General features: G+C 42.8%; 1 protein-coding gene across 1 annotated transcript in view; it reads right to left on the minus strand.

Annotated features, from left to right (window-relative positions):
• The window catches only part of CNTN4 (contactin 4), a 910,670-nt gene that overhangs the window by 102,812 nt on the left and 788,325 nt on the right, over positions 1-19,533 (minus strand). The window lies entirely within an intron of this gene.

The raw sequence follows: 19,533 nt of genomic DNA on the forward strand, positions 1-19,533 counted from the left end.
AAAACCATATTAACAAAATAAAATAAATAGAATAGTAAATATATACAAGTAAAATAGAGTAATAAATTTGTACAAACATATATACAGGTGCTGTGGGGAGGGGAAGGCGGTAGGGTGGGGGGGATGGGGAGGAGGAGAGGAAAAAGGGGGCTCAGTCTGGGAAGGCCTCCTGGAGGAGGTGAGCTCTCAGTAGGGCTTTGAAGGGAGGAAGAGAGCTAGCTTGGCAGATGTGCGGAGGGAGGGCATTCCAGGCCAGGGGGAGGACGTGGGCCGGGGGTCGACAGGCGAGAATGAGGCACAGTGAGGAGGTAAGCGGCAGAGGAGCGGAGGGTGTGGGCTGGGCTGTAGAAGGAAAGAAGGGAGGTGAGGTAGGAGGGGGCGAGGTGATGTAGAGCCTTGAAGCCGAGAGTGAGGAGTTTTTGCCTGATGCATAGGTTGACTGGTAGCCACTGGAGATTTTTGAGGAGGGGAGTAACATGCCCAGAGCGTTTCTGCACAACAGTGATCTAGGCAGCAGCGTGAAGTATAGACTGAAGTGGGGAGAGACAGGAGGATGGGAGATCAGAGAGGAGGCTGATGCTGTATTCTGTCTCTTTAAGTTGTAATTATAACATCAGAAACACTCATCTATTGGTGGGGAAATTTTTCTGATCCTAAGAAATTACCTGTATCTGAAGTTAATTTAAGGCACACTATACATCTCCTTTGCCTGTAAACCTGAATTGGGATCTCCGATAAGCATTATAATAGAGTTTCCTCAATACTGATACCCAATAAAATGAGAGTTTGCAAAATCCCCCCAAACCCTTGTTATATTGAGTCCTCGTTATAGCCAAAGATAATCACATAGTTGTGTATTACAATCACTTTATAATGAGATTCTCACTAGGGGTCATACTTGTTAAAAGGAAGTTTCACCTATAATTGATTGCAACTACATCTCTGGTCTGCAGTTTGGTATGAACTTCAACCTCAACCTCCTCCTTTTTCCTTATATCTCTTTTAACAACAGGTCTCTGACATGGTAAAGATCTGACATGGTGGTCAAAACTCCCCCCCACTAAAAACACCTTTATAAATATGAGTACTTTAGTTATTTAAGGTAAATAATCCTAATTGCCATGTTCACAATGAAACTGAAGGTGTGGTGAGCCCACAACAAAGCTGCCTTATTAGTGACTGTTTGTGATCCCACAAACTACACCAAGGGAGAGACTTTGCAAAGGCACTGAGGGGCTCGACCTGAGACGGGTGATTGCCGGCCTGTGGGGGACGGGGCATGGAGGGAGGCCCGGCTTTCTCTCGCTGAAGCAGCGTGGCTCAGTGGAAAGAGCACAGGCTTGGGAGTCAGAGGTCATGGGTTCCAATCCCGGCTCCACCACTGGTCAGCTGTGTGATCTTGGGCAAGTCACTTAACTTCTCTGTGCCTCTGTTCCCTCATCTGTAAAATGGGGATTGGGACTGTGAGCCCCACGTGGGATAACCTGATTACTTTGTCTCCACGCCAGCACTTAGAACAGTGCTTGGCACACAGTAAGTGCTTAACAAATACCATCATCATTATTATTATTACTACCCAGTAATGGGCCTGAACCAGTGAATGACAACCATGTAGAGGCACAGCTGCCATGCCTACGGCAGATAAAAGGCAGTTGATCTGAGGGGTACGTAGAAGCAGTACTGAGGCAGAAGCATGCAGAGAAGCAAGAAGGAGGCCTGTTGAGAGTAGCACTCCTAAGCAGCAGCAGGTAGAAGGAATAAACATTGGCAGACTGGGCTCCTTTGACCACAGACTGGTATTGGACTTTTGGAGTGAGTGTATACATGTCACTCCCTTGCATGTTGGTAAAGCTAAGTTTTTGTTTTTTTTAAAAAAAAACAACTTCCCACTTTAACTTTGGTGCTCAGAGGTGTGGTTTGAACTCTGTGTCACTGAGGCTTCCCTGGCCCAGGAAGGTCCTGGTTGGTATCAATCAGGTGCTTGTGACAGAAAGTAGAAATTTAAAGAAAAACACTGCCCACTGTTTCTGCAAAAAGATATAGGGGAAATTGTAACTCTTTTATTTATTTATTTTTTTGAGCAGATGTAAGCTTGCTATAGGCAGGGAACATCTGCTAATTCTGTTGTACACATACTCTCCCAAGTGGTCAGTCGAGAAGGAGCATGGCTCAGTGGAAAGAGCCCAGGCTTCGGAACCAGAGGTTGTGGGTTCTAATCCTGACTCCACTTGTCAGTTGTGTGACTTTAGGCAAGTCACTTCTCTGTGCCTCAGTTGCCTCATCTGGAAAATGGGGATTAAGACTGTGAGCCCCACGTGGGACAACCTGATTACCTTGCATCTACCCCAGTGCTTAGAACCGTGCTTGGCACATAGTAAGCACTTAACAAATACCATTATTATTATTATTACAGGACTCTGTATATAGTAAGGGCTCAGTAAATACCACTTTTTTATTTCTTTTTTGGCCCACAGACTTGCAGGTAGAGTAAAGCCCAGCCTGCTAAAAGGAACAATTCTTCCATTGGTAAGCAGGGGAAGTCCCATAGGAAAGAAGACTTGCTGCCAAAAATCTTCCATTGACCACTGCCCCCTCCCCTCCCAGGCTGAAAATTGTTGCCAATTTGTACTTCCCAAGCGCTTAGTACAGTGCTCTGCACATAGTAAGCACTCAATAAATACGATTGATGATGATGATGATGAAAATATCTCAGTAATTTGTCTGAAGCCTCTTCCCCAAACTGGACATTGTGTACTTTGCAGCTCAAGTGGTGTGAGTTCCCATGGATGCCTGGATTGTTACCTCTCCTATAGAGAGAGGGGTCAGAAAGTACAGTTTGAATAACTTCCAGTGTAATTACTGGTTCACAACTTTTCTGCATGCACATTAAGCAAAGAGAAGGCTTATTTTAGATTAGTGATGGCTTGAAAACTGCTAATTGGATATCTTAAAAAAAGCCCTTGATTGACCACTTTAAGCACTTTTATTGAAAATGTTCCTTCTAGATGAGAAGTTCAAATTAAATGAGGCATTATTAAGCATATTTTTGTTCTGAAATATGTCAGGCAATACATTTTTAATGAGTTGCAAGAAGTGCTATTAAAATAAAGTAAAAATGTGCCATAATTATGTGTTACTTTAATGGAATATCAAATGTTGACTGTTGATTACACTTCTCAAGTTAGATCGTCCTTAACAAATGTTTCAAATTTTAAAAAGTAATCATCACAGGGAGGTTTTTAGAATACAGTGATATGAGATTGCATCTTAATCTATGTACACCAAAATAGTCTTTTTAATCTCTATGTGGTTTAGGTGCTGGTTACTTCACCAAGTAGAAGGGGGGCAATTATCTGGTGATTCTGGCCTTTAGGCAACAAAATGTAGCACTTAGGACAAATAATATTTTGGGACTCTAATCAGTTTGGTCTGGTCCCTGTAGAATGTATTGTACTCTCCTAAGCACTTACTACAGTGCCCTGTACACAATAAGCTCTTAATAAATACAACTGGTTAATTCTGTAATCCAAACTCACCAAATAATTACCAGCTGTCCCCTTCACTTTATACCATGTAGACCTATGTCGAGAAACCCTTTCTGTCTTAAGGTACGAAATTCAGGGTTCAACACAGCCATTGCATATTTGGAATTGATAGCCTGAAGAATTATCAGGTCTGAACACCTCCTGCGTATCCATTCTCTTTTCCCAGCTCACATTCTTAATTCCTTTCAAGCTAACCTACTCATTGTGCCCCGTTCTTGTCTTTCCGGCTCCATTTGCTCCCTCCCTCCTGCCTCAAACTTCCTCTTCCTTTCTGTCCGGCAGACCACTGCTCTCCCCATCTTCACAGCCCTTCTGAAATCATATCTCCTTTAGGAAGCCTTTCCCAGTTGATTTTTCATCAATTTCCCCACCTTATCTCCTCAGTTGTCATTTCAATCAATGGAATTTGTTGAGTCCTGAGCACTGGAATAAGTGCCTGGGAGAGAACCCTATAGTAGAGTTGGTAGCCACATTCCCTGTCCACAAGGACCTTACTCTCTAGAGGGTAGAGACAGACATTAAAACAAATTAGAGATAGGGCAGAAGGGAGGTGAGGTAGGAGGGGGCGAGGTGATGGACAGCCTTGAAGCCGAGGGTGAGGAGTTCCTGCCTGATGCGCAGGTTGATTGGTAGCCACTGGAGATTTTTGAGGAGGGGAGTAACATGCCCAGAGCATTTCTGCACAAAGACAATCTGGGCAGCGGGGTGAAGTATGGATTGAAGTGGGGAGAGACAAGAGGATGGGAGATCGGAGAGGAGGCTGATACAGTAGTCCAGATGGGATAGGATGAGAGCTTGAACGAGCAGGGTAACAGTTTGGATGGACAGAAAAGGGTCGATCTTGGCAATGTTGCGGAGCTGAGACCGGCAGGTTTTGGTGACGGCTTGGATGTGAGGGGTGAACGAGAGAGCGGAGTTGAGGATGACACCAAGGTTGTGGGCTTGTGAGATGGGAAGGATGGTAGTGCCATCAACAGTGATGGGAAAGTCAGAGAGAGGGCAGGGTTTGGGAGGGAAGACAAGGAGTTCAGTCTTGGACATGTTGAGTTTTAGGCGGCAGGCAGACATCCAGATGGAGATGTCCTGAAGGCAGGAGGAGATGCGAGCCTGGAGGGAGGGAGAGAGAGCAGGGGCAGAGATGTAGATTTGGGTGTCATCAGCGTAGAGATGATAGTTGAAGCCATGGGAGCGAATGAGGTCACCAAGGGAGTGAGTGTAGATCGAGAACAGAAGGGGACCAAGAACTGAACCTTGAGGAACCCCTACAGTAAGGGGATGGGAGGGGGAGGAGGAGCCTGCAAAAGAGAATGAATGACCGGAGAGATAAGAGGAGAAACAGGAGAGGACGGAGTCTGTGAAGCCAAGGTTGGATAGCAACCAAAACCTCTATCTTCATTAGTGCAGTCTGTTTTGCTTTCAGTCCTTCATTATTCTTACCATGTACATATGTACCCCATTAATAGACAATCAGAAGTCAGGGAGAAGGCAAGGATGGTTTGATTATCCCCTAATTTAACATGCTGTCCAGAAATGCTTAATCCCCATTCAATTTTTTGTTGGTACATTTGCTCTTAGATAAATGATGTATCTGGCCAGTTTAAACAACTGATTTGATGAACGTTATCTGGTTCTTCATTAAGAAAATGCCACTCAAGTCTAAAATGATTGCCCCTGAATAGATATGGACTAAGTGAAACTCAATTAATACATTTCTTTCTAATTGCTTGTTCTTATGCTACCAAATTGACACTCAGGTCTAAGGTAGTAGGTATGGTGTGCAAATGAACATGGTGAAGGTACAGGGGAGATTTCGATAGTTTTAACTCTGCACTCTTTTTTCCTCCTGCAACAATATGATTAATGTTTTTTCACTAACATCTCCTCTTAGAAACATTATCTAACCTTGGCTTCACAGACACTGTCCTCTCCTCATCTCCTCTCTCTGGCTGCTCCTTCTCAATCTCTTTTGTAGGCTCTTCCTCTGCCTCCCATCCTCCAACTGTGGAAGTAAGGCTCAGTCCTGGGCCCCCTTCTATTCTCCATCTACAACCACTTCCTTGGAGAATTCATTTGCTCCCACAGCTTCAACTCCAATTTTTATGCAGATGATTCCCCTATCTAAATCTTCAGTACTCACCTCTCTCTACAGTCTCACATTTCCTCCTGCCTTCAGGATATCTCTACTCGAACGTCCCATGGATCCCTCAAACTTTTATACATGTTTAAAATAGAACTCCTTATCTTCCCACTCAAACTCTGCCTTTCCCATCACTGTTGACAGTATCACTATCCTCCCTATTTCATATTGGTGTAGTGAATAATAATGATAACAATATTAATAATAATGATGGCATTTAAGTGCTTACTATGTTTGAAGCACTGTTCTAAGCGCTGGGGGGCATACAAGGTGATCAGGTTATCCCATGTGGGGCTCACAGTCTTAATCCCCATTTTACAGATGCGGTAACTGAGTGAAGTGACTTACCCAAAGTCACACAGCTGACAAGTGGTGGAGCCAGAATTAGACTCCATGGCCTCTGACTCCCAAGCCCGGGCTCTTTCCACTGAGCCATGCTGCTTCTCCAGATAAGCATTGGTCCTGGGAGTCAGTCGTGGGTTCTAATCCCGGCTCTGCCACTTGTCTGCTGTGTGACCTCGGATAAGTCACTTTACTTCTCTGGGCCTCAGTTACCTCATCTGGAAAATGGGGATAGGGACTGTGTCCAACCCAATTTGCTTGTATCTACTCCAGTGCTTAGTACAGTGCCTGGCACATAGTAAGCACTTAACAAATATCATCATTATTATGATATGCATGTAACCTTGGCATTATTCTTGAATCATGTCTTTCACATAACCCACATATTCAATGTCATTAAATCCTGTCAGTTCTACCTTCATAACACCACTAAAATCTACCCTTTTCTCTCCATCCAAACTGCAACTATGGTTGATTCAAGCACTCACCATATCCCGCCTAGATTACCGCATTGGCCTCCTTGCTGACTTCCCTGCCTCTTGTATCTCCCCCCTCTAGTTCATTCTTCACTCTTCTGCCTAGGTCATTTTTCTAATAAGAGTTCAGTCCATGTCTCCCCTCTTCTCAAGAACCTCCAGTGGTTACCCATCCACCTTTGTATCAAACAGAAACACCTTAACATTGCCTTTAAAAACATTCAATCAGGTCTTCCTGAAGTATGGACTGGAGTGCAGAGAGGAAGGAAGTCGGGAGGTCAGAAAGGAGGCTGATGCAGTAATCCAGTTGGGATAGGATGAGTGATTGTACTAACGTGGTAGTGGTTTGGATGGTGAGGAAAGGGTGGATGTTGGCGATGTTGTGAAGGTGAGATCGGCAGGATTTGGTGACGGGTTGGATATGTGGGGTGAATGAGAGAGCAGAGTCAAGGATGACACCAAGGTTATGGGCTTGTGAGATGGGAAGGATGGTTGTGTTGGCCACAATGACGGGAAAGTTTGGGAGGGAAGATAAAGAACTCTGTCTTGGACATGCTGACTTTGAGGTGGTGGGAGGACATACAATTAGAGACATCCTGAAGGCAGGAGGAGATACAAGCCCGGAGGGAGGGAGAGAGAACAGGAGAGGAGATACAGATTTGGGTGTCATCTGCATAGAGGTGATAGTGAAGCCGTGGGAGCGAATGAGTTCTCCAAAGGAGTGAGTATAGATGGAGAATATAAGGGGACCAAGGACTGAACCTTGAGGGACCCCTACAGTTATGGGGTGGGAGGGGGAGGAGGAGCTTGCGAAGGAGACTGAGAATGAGCCACCAGAGAGAGAAGATGAGAACCAGGAGATGACAAAGTCAGTGAAACCAAGGTTGGATAACATACTGAGGAAAAGAGCATGGTCCACAGTGTCAAAGGCAGCTGAGTGGTCGAGGAGGATCACGATGGGAGTAGGAGCTGTTGGATTTGGCATGTAGGAGGTCACTGGTGACCTTTGAGAGGGTGGTTTCAATGGAGTGAAGGGGGTGGAAGCCAGATTGGAAGGGGTCCAGGAGAGGGTTGGAGGAGAGGAATTCGAGGCAGCGAGTGTAGACGACTTTACTCAAGGAGTTTGGAGAGGGATGGTTGGAGGGAGATGGGGCGATAACTGGAAGGGGCTGTGGGGTCAAGGGAGGGGTTTTTTTAGGATGGGAGAAACGTGGGCATGTTTGAAGGCAGTGGAGAAGAAGCCATTGGAGAGTGAGCGGTTGAATATGGTAGTTTAAGGAGCGAAGGGGCGAGAGGTTTTTATAAAGTGTGAAGGAATGGGGTCCAACACACATGTGGAGGGGGTGGCACTTGAGGAGGCAGGAGGTCTCCTGAAGATACTGCTGGGAAGGATGGGAAAACTAAAAAGGGGGCTGAGAGGAGAGGATGCAGGAGGGGGAGGGGATGATTTGGGGGCGCTCACACCTGATGGTGTTCATTTCCTTAATGAAGTAGATGGCCAGATTGTTGGGGGTGAGGGAAGGCGGGGTGGGGACGGAGGGCTCGAGGAGGGAGTTAAATGTCTGGAACAACTGATGAGGGTGATGGGCATGGGTGTCAATAAGGGAAGAGAAATAGTTTTGTCTGCTTGCGTGCTGTGTGCTACTTGTCTGCTGTGACCTTGGGCAAGTCACTTCACTTCTCTGTGCCTGTTACCTCATCTCTAAAATGGGGATTGAGACTGTGAGCCCCATGTGGGACAGGGGCTGTGCCCAACCCGATTTGCTAGTATCCACGCCAACACTTAGTACAGTGCCTGGCCCATAGTAAACACTTAACAAATACCATAATTATTATTATTCAAAGCCTATTAAAATCACATCTCTCAGTGGCCTTCCCTGACTAAGCCCTTACTTCCTCTACTCACTCTCCCTTATGCATCACCTACACACTTGGATTTGTACCCTGGAAGCACTTGATATTCACCCCATCCTCAGCCCCATAGAAGTTATGTACATATCTGCAACATTTATTCTTATGTCTTTCTTTCCCTCTAGACTGTAATCTCCTAGTGGGTAGGGAATGTGTCTACCAACTCCCAAATGCTTAGTATGGTGCTCTGAACTCATTAAGTCCTTTATTGTTCGATGACTGATTATGAAATGTAGAGTCTGAAAAATAAGTGGATTTAAACTAGAAGCTTTTCATGTAGATTAAGGCACCACAACCTGAAGAAATGTGATAGTGTCCTCGCTTGAGTTGAAATGCCATGTTTGAAAACTGGGCCACACACAAGACAAAAAAAATAAGCAATATGGACTGCGATTCAGTCAAAAGGTTTTTCTTTCATATTGACTGAACACCCACATGATGTCTAGTACAGTGTTCTCTACACAGAAGATAATCAATAAATACTCTTGATCGTATAGGTATACAACACAAAGCAAAGAGGAAAATTGGCAATTTTTCAATTATTTTGACCTCCTTGAGCAGTCAGTCTTGATAACATTGGCCAAAAAATTAATCTGTAGCTCTTTGATAGTGAAGCAGCATTTGGATGGTTATCCTCTACATTGTTAGTACTATATTAGAAAAGCAGCGTGGCTTAGTGGGAAGAGCACGGGCTTTGGAGTCAGAGGTCAGGGGTTCAAATCCTGGCTCTGCCACTTGTCAGCTGCGTGACTTGGGGCAAGTCACTTAACTTCTCTGTGCCTCGGTTACCTCATCTGTAAAATGGGGATTAAGACTGTGAGCCCCCCATGGGACAACCTGATCACCTTGAAGTCTCCCCAGCGCTTAGAACAGTGCTTTGCACATAGTAAGTGTTTAATAAATGCCATTATTATTATTATTATTATGTGGCCACTTCGTTCAATGGCATTTATTGAGCACTTACTATGTGCAGAGCACTGTACTAATCACTTCAGTTCCAATCTCCCCCAGCCCCCTCCCCACCCTGCAGCCCAAAGAGAGGAGGGACTGGAGGGTGGGGGTCACACTACCTGTTTTGTTTTGTTGTACGTCTTCCCCTTCTAGACTGTGAGCCCATTGTTGGGTAGGGATTGTCTCTATCTGCTACCGAATTGTACTCTCCAAGTGCTTAGTACAGTGCTCTGCACACAGTAAGCGCTCAATAAACACAAATGAATCTCTGAGGATAACCAGTCTTTCTTCGGACACTTGTCCAATTAAAAGACAAAGGAAACCCAGTTCAATCCCCAAATAAATAAAATGTTTGCAAGAATGCACAGGTGCCAGTCATAATGGGGTTTGGAAGGGTGGGGTGCTGTAGCTAATCAATTAATCTAGCAACGGTATTTACTGAGTGTTTACTGTGTGCAGAGCAGTACACTAAGTTCTTGGGAGAGTACAATATAATCGAGGAGGTAGACCTCTGCCCTCAAAGAGCTTACAATCAAGCAGGGGAAACGGACATTAAAATCAATTATAGGTCAGGAAGCAACAGAGTTATACCGTTTTTCACAAGGCCTCCATTTAAGTCTTGATAAATCTCCACCTCCTTGTCGAACAAAAACTCTTCACCAATGGCTTTAGAGTATTCTGTCACCTTGCTCCCTCCTATCTCACCTCACTTCTCTCCTTCTACAACCCAGCCTGCATACTTCACTCCTCTAGTGCTAACCTCACTGTGCCTTGAGCTCACCTGTCTTGCTGCTGACCCCTGGTCCACATCCTGCCTCTGGCCAGGAATGCCCTCCCTCCTCCAATCTGACAGACAATTACTCTCCCCTCCCTTCAAAGCCTTATTGAAGACACATCTCCTTCAAGAGGCCTTCCCAGATTAAGTCCCACTTCTCCTCATCTCCCACTCCCTTCTGCATTGCCCTGACTTGCTCCTTTTGTTCTTCACCCCCTGCCCAGCCCTAATTACTTGCGTATATATCTGTAATCTTATTTATTTGTATTGATGTCTGTCTCCCCCCCTCGTTCTAGACTCTAAACTCGTTGTGGGCAGAGAATGTCACTGTTTGTTGTTGTATTGTACTTTCCCAAGTGCTTAGTACAGTGCTCAGCACACAGTAAGTGCTTAATAAATATGACTGAATGAATGATTAATTTAAGCAAAACAATCTGTCTGCCACTTGCTGCCCACAAGATAGGTCTGTCTGCTGCAGTGGTCTCCCAACAGCACACGGTTATATTACACTGTTTAAAAGAATGCCTTTAAAACATTTCATTCATTCAATTGCATTTATTGAGCACTTAATGTGTGCAGAGCACTTTACTAACCGCTTGGGAAAGTACAATACAAGAATAAATAGACACATTCCCTGCTCACGACGAGCTTGCAGTCTAGAACACTTGTTTTGGCTTATCTGCTGTGATTTATCATAATCACCTCCACGTCTGCTTGGCTGTGCACTTCAAGAGCATAGAGCATAAGCATTGACATTAAGCAGGTTCTGAATGACTGTCTCTTTAGATGATGCTGAACAGGAAGAGTTTCCTTCACTGCATCCTCAAAGCAAGATGGAAAATATGGCCACACCCCCGCTTTTACCGATGTTATCAGTAATAACAATAATGTGGTGTTGAGCATTTACTAGGTGCCAAGCACTATGCTAAACACTGGGATAGATATAAAATAATCAGATTGGACAAGGACTCTGTTCCATATAGGGTTCCCACGGGAAAGATCAGACATATTCAATTAGGACTCGATGGATCATACCATAAGGAAGTACCCTAAGGATCCTGGTGAATTTTTTGACAGTATTTGCTCACTCATTCATTCATTCAATTGTATTTATTGAGCGCTTACTGTGTGGAGAGCACTGTATCAAGCGCTTGGAAAGTACTATTTGGAAACAAATAGAGACAATCCCTACCCAACAATGGGCTCACAGTTAAGCTCTTACTACATACCAGGCACCGTATTAAGTGCTGGGGTAGATACACATTCCATAACCTACATGGGGCTCCCAGTCTTCATCCCCATTTTACAGATGAGGTAACTGAGGCACAGAGAAGTTCAATGACTTGCCCAAGGTCATACAGCAGACAAGTAGCCAGACAAGTGGAGGAGCCAGGATTAGAACCCAGATCCTTATGACTCCCAAGCCTGCGCTCTAGCCACTAGGCAGCACTGCTTCTAAACTTCTCAGGCCAATCCTATTTGCTTATGAGTTGCCAGTACCTTGGTCAATAAATGGTGTCAAAAAGTCTTTAAAAGGATTATAAAACCTGTAAAAAGACCTTGATGTCTGCACTTTTCCTGTATCTGTTGTGTTCCAAAGGTCATCTTTGTGGTCCTACATTTGTCTGAAGCCACCTTGCAATTCTGGCAAATTCATGGTTCTCTATATTCTTCAGCAGTCTGTCCAGAAGGATTCTGTCTAATCTTGTGTCAATGGAAAGCAGAGATACTCCTGTATTTTCCACAGTCAGTAGTCTCACCTCCCTTCTCGAAAATGGTGAGAGTGATGGCATTTTGAAGTCCTGTGACATTCTCTCAGTGCTCCATATGCTGAGAGCCCGCTGTTGGGTAGGGACCATCTCTATATGTTGCCAACTTGTACTTCCCAAGCGCTTAGTACAGTGCTCTGCACACAGTAAGCGCTCAATAAATACGATTGAATGAATGAATGAATGAGAGAAAGCTCTCGCAGACAGCTGCTTCTTTCTTGCTTTTAATTTCTGCGGGAATGCCTTCAGATCAGGTGGCATTCACACACTACCCAAGTAGTTGTCCAACAATTATTGTCTTAAACCTCATTTTCTACAGAGCAGATGCACCAACAAAAATAGAAGGGCGATCGTATCCTAATTACCTCAAAGATGATTCTAAGCTTTCATGTCTTTTATTTCACTAAGCAAAAATACCTTTAAAAGACATCCTCATATTTCTATTTATAAAATGATTCTCTATAAATAATGAAATGTTACCATTTCAAAACAATACTGAAATGTTGCATTTGTGGAGCTGGCATACTTTTTAAATATTCAGGGCCTTTAATCTGATATCCAGTCCTTCACAGCTCCATAGAGGAAATAATGATAATAATAATTATGGTATTTAAGTGCTTACTATGTTGCCAGGACTGTACTGAGCACTGGGGTGGATACAAGCAAACTGGGTTGGACACCGTCCCTGTCCCACATGGGGCTTATATTCTTAATCCCCATTTTACAGATGAGGGAACCGATACACAGAGAAGTGAAGTGACTTGCCCAAGGTCACACAGCAGACAAGTGGCTGAGCTGGGATTAGAACCCATGACCTTCTGACTCCTGGGCCCGTGCTCTATCCGCTATGCCACGCTGCTTCTCTGTATTTATTGAGCACCCACTTGGTGCAACGCACTGTACTACGTACTTGAGAAGTACAAAATAAAGAAGTGACATGTAGTCTGCTCAGAAAAAGCTTGCACTCTAACAGGGTAGACAGGCATAAAAATAATTACAAGTAGAGTAGTCAAAATAAATGACTGATTGCATATACACCTCTACGTGTGGGTGTAAAGAAGCAGCATGGCTCAGTGGAAAGAGCACAAGCTTGGGAGTCAGGTCATAGGTTCAAATCACAGCTCCACCAATTGTCAGCTGTGTGACTTCGGGCACGTCATTTAACCTCTCTGTGCCTCAGTTACCTCATCTGTAAAATGGGGATTAAGACTGTGAGCCCCACGAGGGACAACGTGATCACCTTGTAACCTCCCCAGTACTTAGACCAGTGCTTTGCACATAGTAAGCGCTTAATAAATGCCATTATTATTAAACAAGTTTATAAGTGCTACAGATAGCTGATATGACTTGGGCTGCTGGAAATTAATTGGGGAAAGTTTGTTGAGGAGGTGGGATTTCAAGAGGGCTTTGAATGTGGGGAGAGTTGTGAGCTTTTTGATTATTCAAGTTATTCAAGCTGGGGGAACATCGTGAGTGAGACAATGGAGGAGGGACAGTAAAGAGCAAGGTGCACTTAGGAACAGGTGAAGAGAGCAGATATGTAAGATAGGAGGGCCTTTAAGCCCATTATGAGGTGGTGTTGGATTCATTCAATCGTCTTTATTGACCGCTTACCGTGTTTGATCTGGAGGAACACGGGAAGCCATTGGAGGGTTTGAGGAGAGATGTGAGCCAAGGAACACTTCAGGAAGATGATTTGTGTAGTATAGATTAGAGGTGGAAAGGCTGGAAGGAGGGAGAACAGTGAGGAGGCTGATACAATCATCTAACCAAGATACGACCAGGGCCTGTACCGGTGTGGTAGCTGTGTGGGTGGTGAGGAAGGGGTGGATTTGGGATATGTTGTGTAAGAAGAACTGGCTGGATTTGGCAAAACACCTACTGATCTGTTGTCATGAGTCGCATTAAATCCCCCCTTTTAGACTGTGAGCCCACTGTTGGGTAGGGACTGTCTCTATATGTTGCCAACTTGTACTTTCCAAGCGCTTAGTACAGTGCTCTGCACACAGTAAGCGCTCAATAAATATGATTGATTGATTGATTGATTAAATTCAAACTCTGCTAATCTTTAATAGTTTCTCTAGATTCTTGTCAAACAAGGCAAAGGGAAAAAACGATTTGGGGTCAAGCATTTCAGTACAACTTCTGTCTGCCCTCTTTCTGCTAAAGGAATTTACATATTTAAGCACACTGGGAAGGGCTTTAACTGTTTTCAGACAGTGAATGTTTCATAAAATGAATCACTGTGGTATTTAAGCGCTTACTAAGTGGTAAGCGTGATCATCAGGTCCCTCAAGGGGCTCATAGCCTAAGAATGAGGGAGAACAGGTATTAAATTCCCATTTTGAAGATGAGGGAACTGAGGCACAGAGAAGTGAAGTGACTTCCCTAAGGTCACACAGCAGATGGGTGGCAGAGCTGGAATTAGAACTCAGGCCCTTTGACTCCCAGGAATTTACCGCTTCATAAGTAAATTAATTCTAGCAACTTCACATACAAAACTTTGTGTGCGCTTCATGAGTCGTATCCCTCCCTGCCTACTTGTGGGTTGCCCTCCGTGCCCCGAGAAAGGGCGAGTAGTGCTGCACAAATCACTTTCTCTAGAGTGAATTTCTTTGTGCAGTTTCTAGATCAAGACGTCTCAGGACTGAGGGAGTTTCCATCATCGGGATCCGTAGGTTCCTCGCTCCACAGGGGCTACTGGTCCCCCCAAACTGTGTGTACTGGATTCACTCACTTGCTTCTCCCAGGTACTCGACCAGATCTGAGAGTTTCCAGTGGGCACAAGAAAGGGGTGTGACTTGCTAGCCTTCAGCTTGCTGGGATGATCGTTGTCCGTGAAGTCACGTCGGCTTCACGGTACACCTCCAATCGGTGTCAAAAAGACCCAAAATAGTAGCTGGCTGGAATCAGGGCTCTTTAAAACCTGGCATCTAACAGTACTCACATCCCCTAAAATACCTTTCTCCTTTTCACCCCCACACTTCAAATGAAAAGTTGGCACCTTTGTCATCATTACTTCTAATACTTCTAATGAACTTTGTAGCTCCTTGTGGACAGGGAACATGTCTACCAATTCTGCTGTAGTGTATTTTCCCACATGCTTGACACAGCGCTCTGCACACACTAAGTGCTCAATAAATACCATTGGTGAGTTCAGTGCTCTGCACACGGTAGTGTTCAATAAATACCACTGATTGATTTGTATAAATTAGTCTGGGAAATCTGTTTGAAACCAACTAAATCTAATAAAATGAAGAGGGTATGCCAAAGGAAAGGGATTTTTGAAACACGTGAAGACTGAATGCAGAGTGCTATTTGGAATAGTGGGAGAGGTGAGATACATCTGGCTTTGTGTGTTAACTGAATTAAACTGAGATCTTTTTCATCCAACATGAATATTTCAATTCTAGTTTCTTTTCAGTTTCAGTGCTTCCCTGCTCAAAAAAGTGGGGAGATATGAACACTGAGATGTTTCATCTATTTTTCATGGGTGTCAGAAGCTAACTGTATCACAAGCTTTCTTTTAGTAATTTTGCCAGATGGGGTCTTCTAGCTTGGATTGTCTGGAACCTCTTTTTTTTTTAAAAAAAAAACAACCAACAAAAACTTTTAGGTTCCCTAGACTATTGACTGACCTGTATCTATGAGTCTGATATTAAACTCTGAGTCCTTGTAAATACCACCAAATACTGACAGTATTAGATAAGAAGAAATGAAAATGTAAATCTCTAGTTTGAACAGATTACGCTGACCTACCTATGGGCTGTTTTTTAATCACTGATATTATCATAGAAAAGTCAAAGATGATAAAATATGAAGCGATAAAAATAAAGAAGTGACATAGCACATCATTTTTCCTGTTCAAAGAGAGGTCATCTCATTCATACCATAGTAAATTATCTATAGCTTACAAAAGCAGTTGGGCCCTGCTGTCACCCGGAGATTTCAGATCCACAGAGAATAGGAACATATCTGGAATTATGAGATAAATTGAATCTCTGTTTCTTAAAATGAGACTTTGGAATGCACCCACTGAAGAACTGACCTTGTCAGCCTTGTAAATCAAAGCCAGACTGGGGACATAGGACCTTTAAAAGTGCTGACTTTTATTTTTTGGCTCAGGAAGCAGATGACAAAACTGCCAACTCCACAATTTCCTCTCACCCTAAAGAAGAGGTCCATCCCAAAATGGATACATACACTGTTTTCCTGACAGCTTTTATGTGGGAGCTGAACAGCCAGTGAGATGTTTGAATGTCCTTACCTGTCTTTGATTGAAAAAGAAGTTCCCTATTGAGTTTATGTCTTTGGAGTGCAATTTAGGAAAGGTGTTCTTTTTTCTTTCCCTGAGCCAAAGATAATTGGGATGTAATAATAGCTTTTCACAAGCAAAATTCTGGACTATTCAGAACAGTCATTATAGTTTCACAAAGCTAGATGTGAGAGGCTTACTTTGGTATAGATATCTTTCTACACACACACACACACACACAGAGTGAAGTGTGAAGTAATTACCCCCATACTTCAAATCCAATGGTGAAAAAAAGTACACCTAAAAGCTGTACTTGAAGGGGAAAAAAATGGGGACCTATCCTGTCCAAACAGCTGGCTGTTTCGGCTAATACCTCAACTCTCCACTTCACGTTTTTGATTTAATTGAATAATATTTAAGCCAAGCTACACTGGGCCCACAAACTTTGATTGGGTGTAAAAGAAATCCTCATTCATATTTGGAAAGGAAATGCCACCTAAAAGTGATAACTATTGTGCTCTACCACTTGAGTGCTATTAATTTCAGTTCCCTCTGGAAAGTTTCCCAACAAACTGATTTGCAGATCATTCTTTTTCTCATACAAGAGGATATCTCAGTGCAAGAATGTAAATTTACCTCATTTGGCAAAACATAAATTCTGAGGGCAATTTTAGATAAAACTCTGATTAATCTTTCCATGTAGGATCTTTGTGGAAGAATCAATGCTGCTACTGAAGAGAGACCCTGGTGACAAAGTTCTCTAAGAATGAGTCTGCTTTCTGTTTTAAGAGTTAGATTAAATGTACTTCAGAAATAAATTTGCATGTCAGTTTGCATGAACAGAGAGTAATAGAGAATGCTGAAGGATGAGCTGGTAATTTTTTTGGACATATTTGCACAATTGACAAAGCAGGAACAAACTATGGCAAAAAGGGCAAGGAATAAAAAAAATGCATTATAAACACATTCCTTAAATGGCTTGTCACTATTTCTACACATTCCATTTATTTCACGTACAGTTCAACACAAAGAATTAAGCAAACATGCTATCTATAACTGATAGCACAGTCAAACTGAAAGACTTCAGACTCAAAACAGCCACTGAAATGGCGGACAGGAGGGATGAGCCCTAGATCAGTCAAGTTTCACACACCCCAAGTCTTGCTATGTATTTCTTTGATACTGTCTTCTGATGGAGCTAGGCCCTATTTAGTCTAAACAATATAAGGAGAGTGGGAAAGAAAACCAGAAATAGAAAGTGCTATATATGAATTTTGTCAGTTTTGCATTGAAATTCAATCACCATTTTGTTAAAATGGAAGACTAATTTCATTCTTGATCACCATTGATTGTTCTTCCTGTAACAGTTTATACATTCTGCTTTATACAAATTCTTGAAAGCACAAGTAACGCTGAAAAATACAAAACTGTTGCAAGGGGAAATCACAAGAGGATTCATTTATCCCTAAGTAACTGAAATGACTGAAAGACAATATTAATAAACTGAAAAGGAAGCCAAATATTAAAATATATGATTTAGTAGAGTAGACTTCAAAACGGTGGAGGATGGCACAGATATTTTTATCATGCCATTGAAATGAATCTTAATTTGTTTATACATTAACCTTCTCATCCTAGACAGAGAAGATGCATTATCAACAATTTAAGGTGGCTTAAAAGCTACATCCAATGATTTCTACAGAGCTCAGCAAAGAACTATATCTAAATACTAGTGGTTCTTTCCTAGAGGAGTAATTTCTCAGTAGTCTATTTCCTACAGTCCTTACCTGAAGGAGGTATCCTCAGTCACCCTGTTTGTCCATTTACTCAACCTCTTGGTGCATGGTTATTTCAAAAGTGGATTAACAATTAAAAAAAAACTAGCAGAAGCCACTGAAACACTAATGGTGTGTTAAAATCCACTCACTGTCTCTTGCTGACTTTTGGTGCCTCAGTTTCTCCTAATCTGCCAGTACCTCACTTTGTAACCATGAAAAATCCTGGTGGATTTATGGGACCCCAAAATCTGATTTGTGAAACACCTAAATAGAGCTGTGAAGTCACACAGACAATAGGTTCTAGTAGACAATTCTTGTGAGAATGGATGATGGAGATGTGAACCCTACCCTCGAGGAATTTACAGTACAGTGGGAGAGACAGATGCATATTAATTTAGATACAGGAGGAAGAAGCACTTAAATAGAGTATATAGATTGATATGTACAAAAGTGCAACAGTTGCAAACGTGCAACATTTGTAATACTTTTGCAAAAGTGCAACAAGTACAGAGAAGCTGCATGGCGTAGTGGAAAAACATGGACTTGGAAGTGAGAGGATCTGGGTACTAATTCCAGCTCCACTGTTTGTCTGTTGTGTGACCTTGGGCAAGTCGCTTCACTTCTCTGTGCTTGTTTCCTCATCTGTAAAATGGAGATTAAATCGGACTCCCTCCTACTTAGACTGTGAGCCCTATATGGGACAGGGACCGTGTCCAACCTGATGATCTTGTATCTACCCCAGCACTTAGTATAGTTCTTGGCACATGGTAAGCAATTAATAAGAACCATAATTAATTAGGAGGCTGTGGGTCCAAATGTTCTAAAGTGGTGCAAAATTGCTAAAATGAGAGTTGGGGAATGCAACCTGGATAAAAGAAAAATTAACTGGGGAAAGCTGCATTGTTTTCCTGAAAACAAGCAAATCTACTCAACTGAGAAATCTTATTAGATTATGGAACAAACTACTAACAAAAGAAAAGGCCTGGATGAATCAATCAATATATCGTATTTATTGAGCACTTACTGTGTTCAGAGTGCCGTACTAAGTACTTGGGAGAGTACAATATAACAATAAACAGTCACATTCCCTCCAGCACAATGTACATATCTTTCAACGCAGTCACTTTTCTGTACCTGTAATTTCCTTTAGTGTTAGCCTTCCCTACTAGATTGTAGGCTCCTTGAAGGCAGGAATTGGGTTTATCCATTCAATCGCATTTATTGAGCACTTACTGTGTGCAGAGCACTGTACTAAGCACTCTATTGTACTCTCCCAAGCACTTAGTACAATGCTTTGCACAGAATAAGCACTTAATAATTACTATTAATTGACTGATGCGTGCTTTCTGAAGGAGGTGGGGTGCTGATAAAGCTGGTAAAACTTTCTGGTACTTTTCTTTTAATGGCATTTATTAAACACTTACTATGTGCAAAACACTGTTCTAAGCACTGGGTACTTGTTTGACTAACCTGTCTTAATATATTATTCAGCTGAATAAGGCGATTCCTTTAAGCATCTAATTTTAAAAAATCACACTCTGTTGGTTTACAGATAATTCAGGTCTCCAAAAATACCTTGGCCTAAATTTCTGGA

Source organism: Tachyglossus aculeatus, chromosome X1 (genome assembly GCF_015852505.1).
Source record: "Tachyglossus aculeatus isolate mTacAcu1 chromosome X1, mTacAcu1.pri, whole genome shotgun sequence".
Lineage (NCBI taxonomy): Eukaryota > Metazoa > Chordata > Mammalia > Monotremata > Tachyglossidae > Tachyglossus > Tachyglossus aculeatus.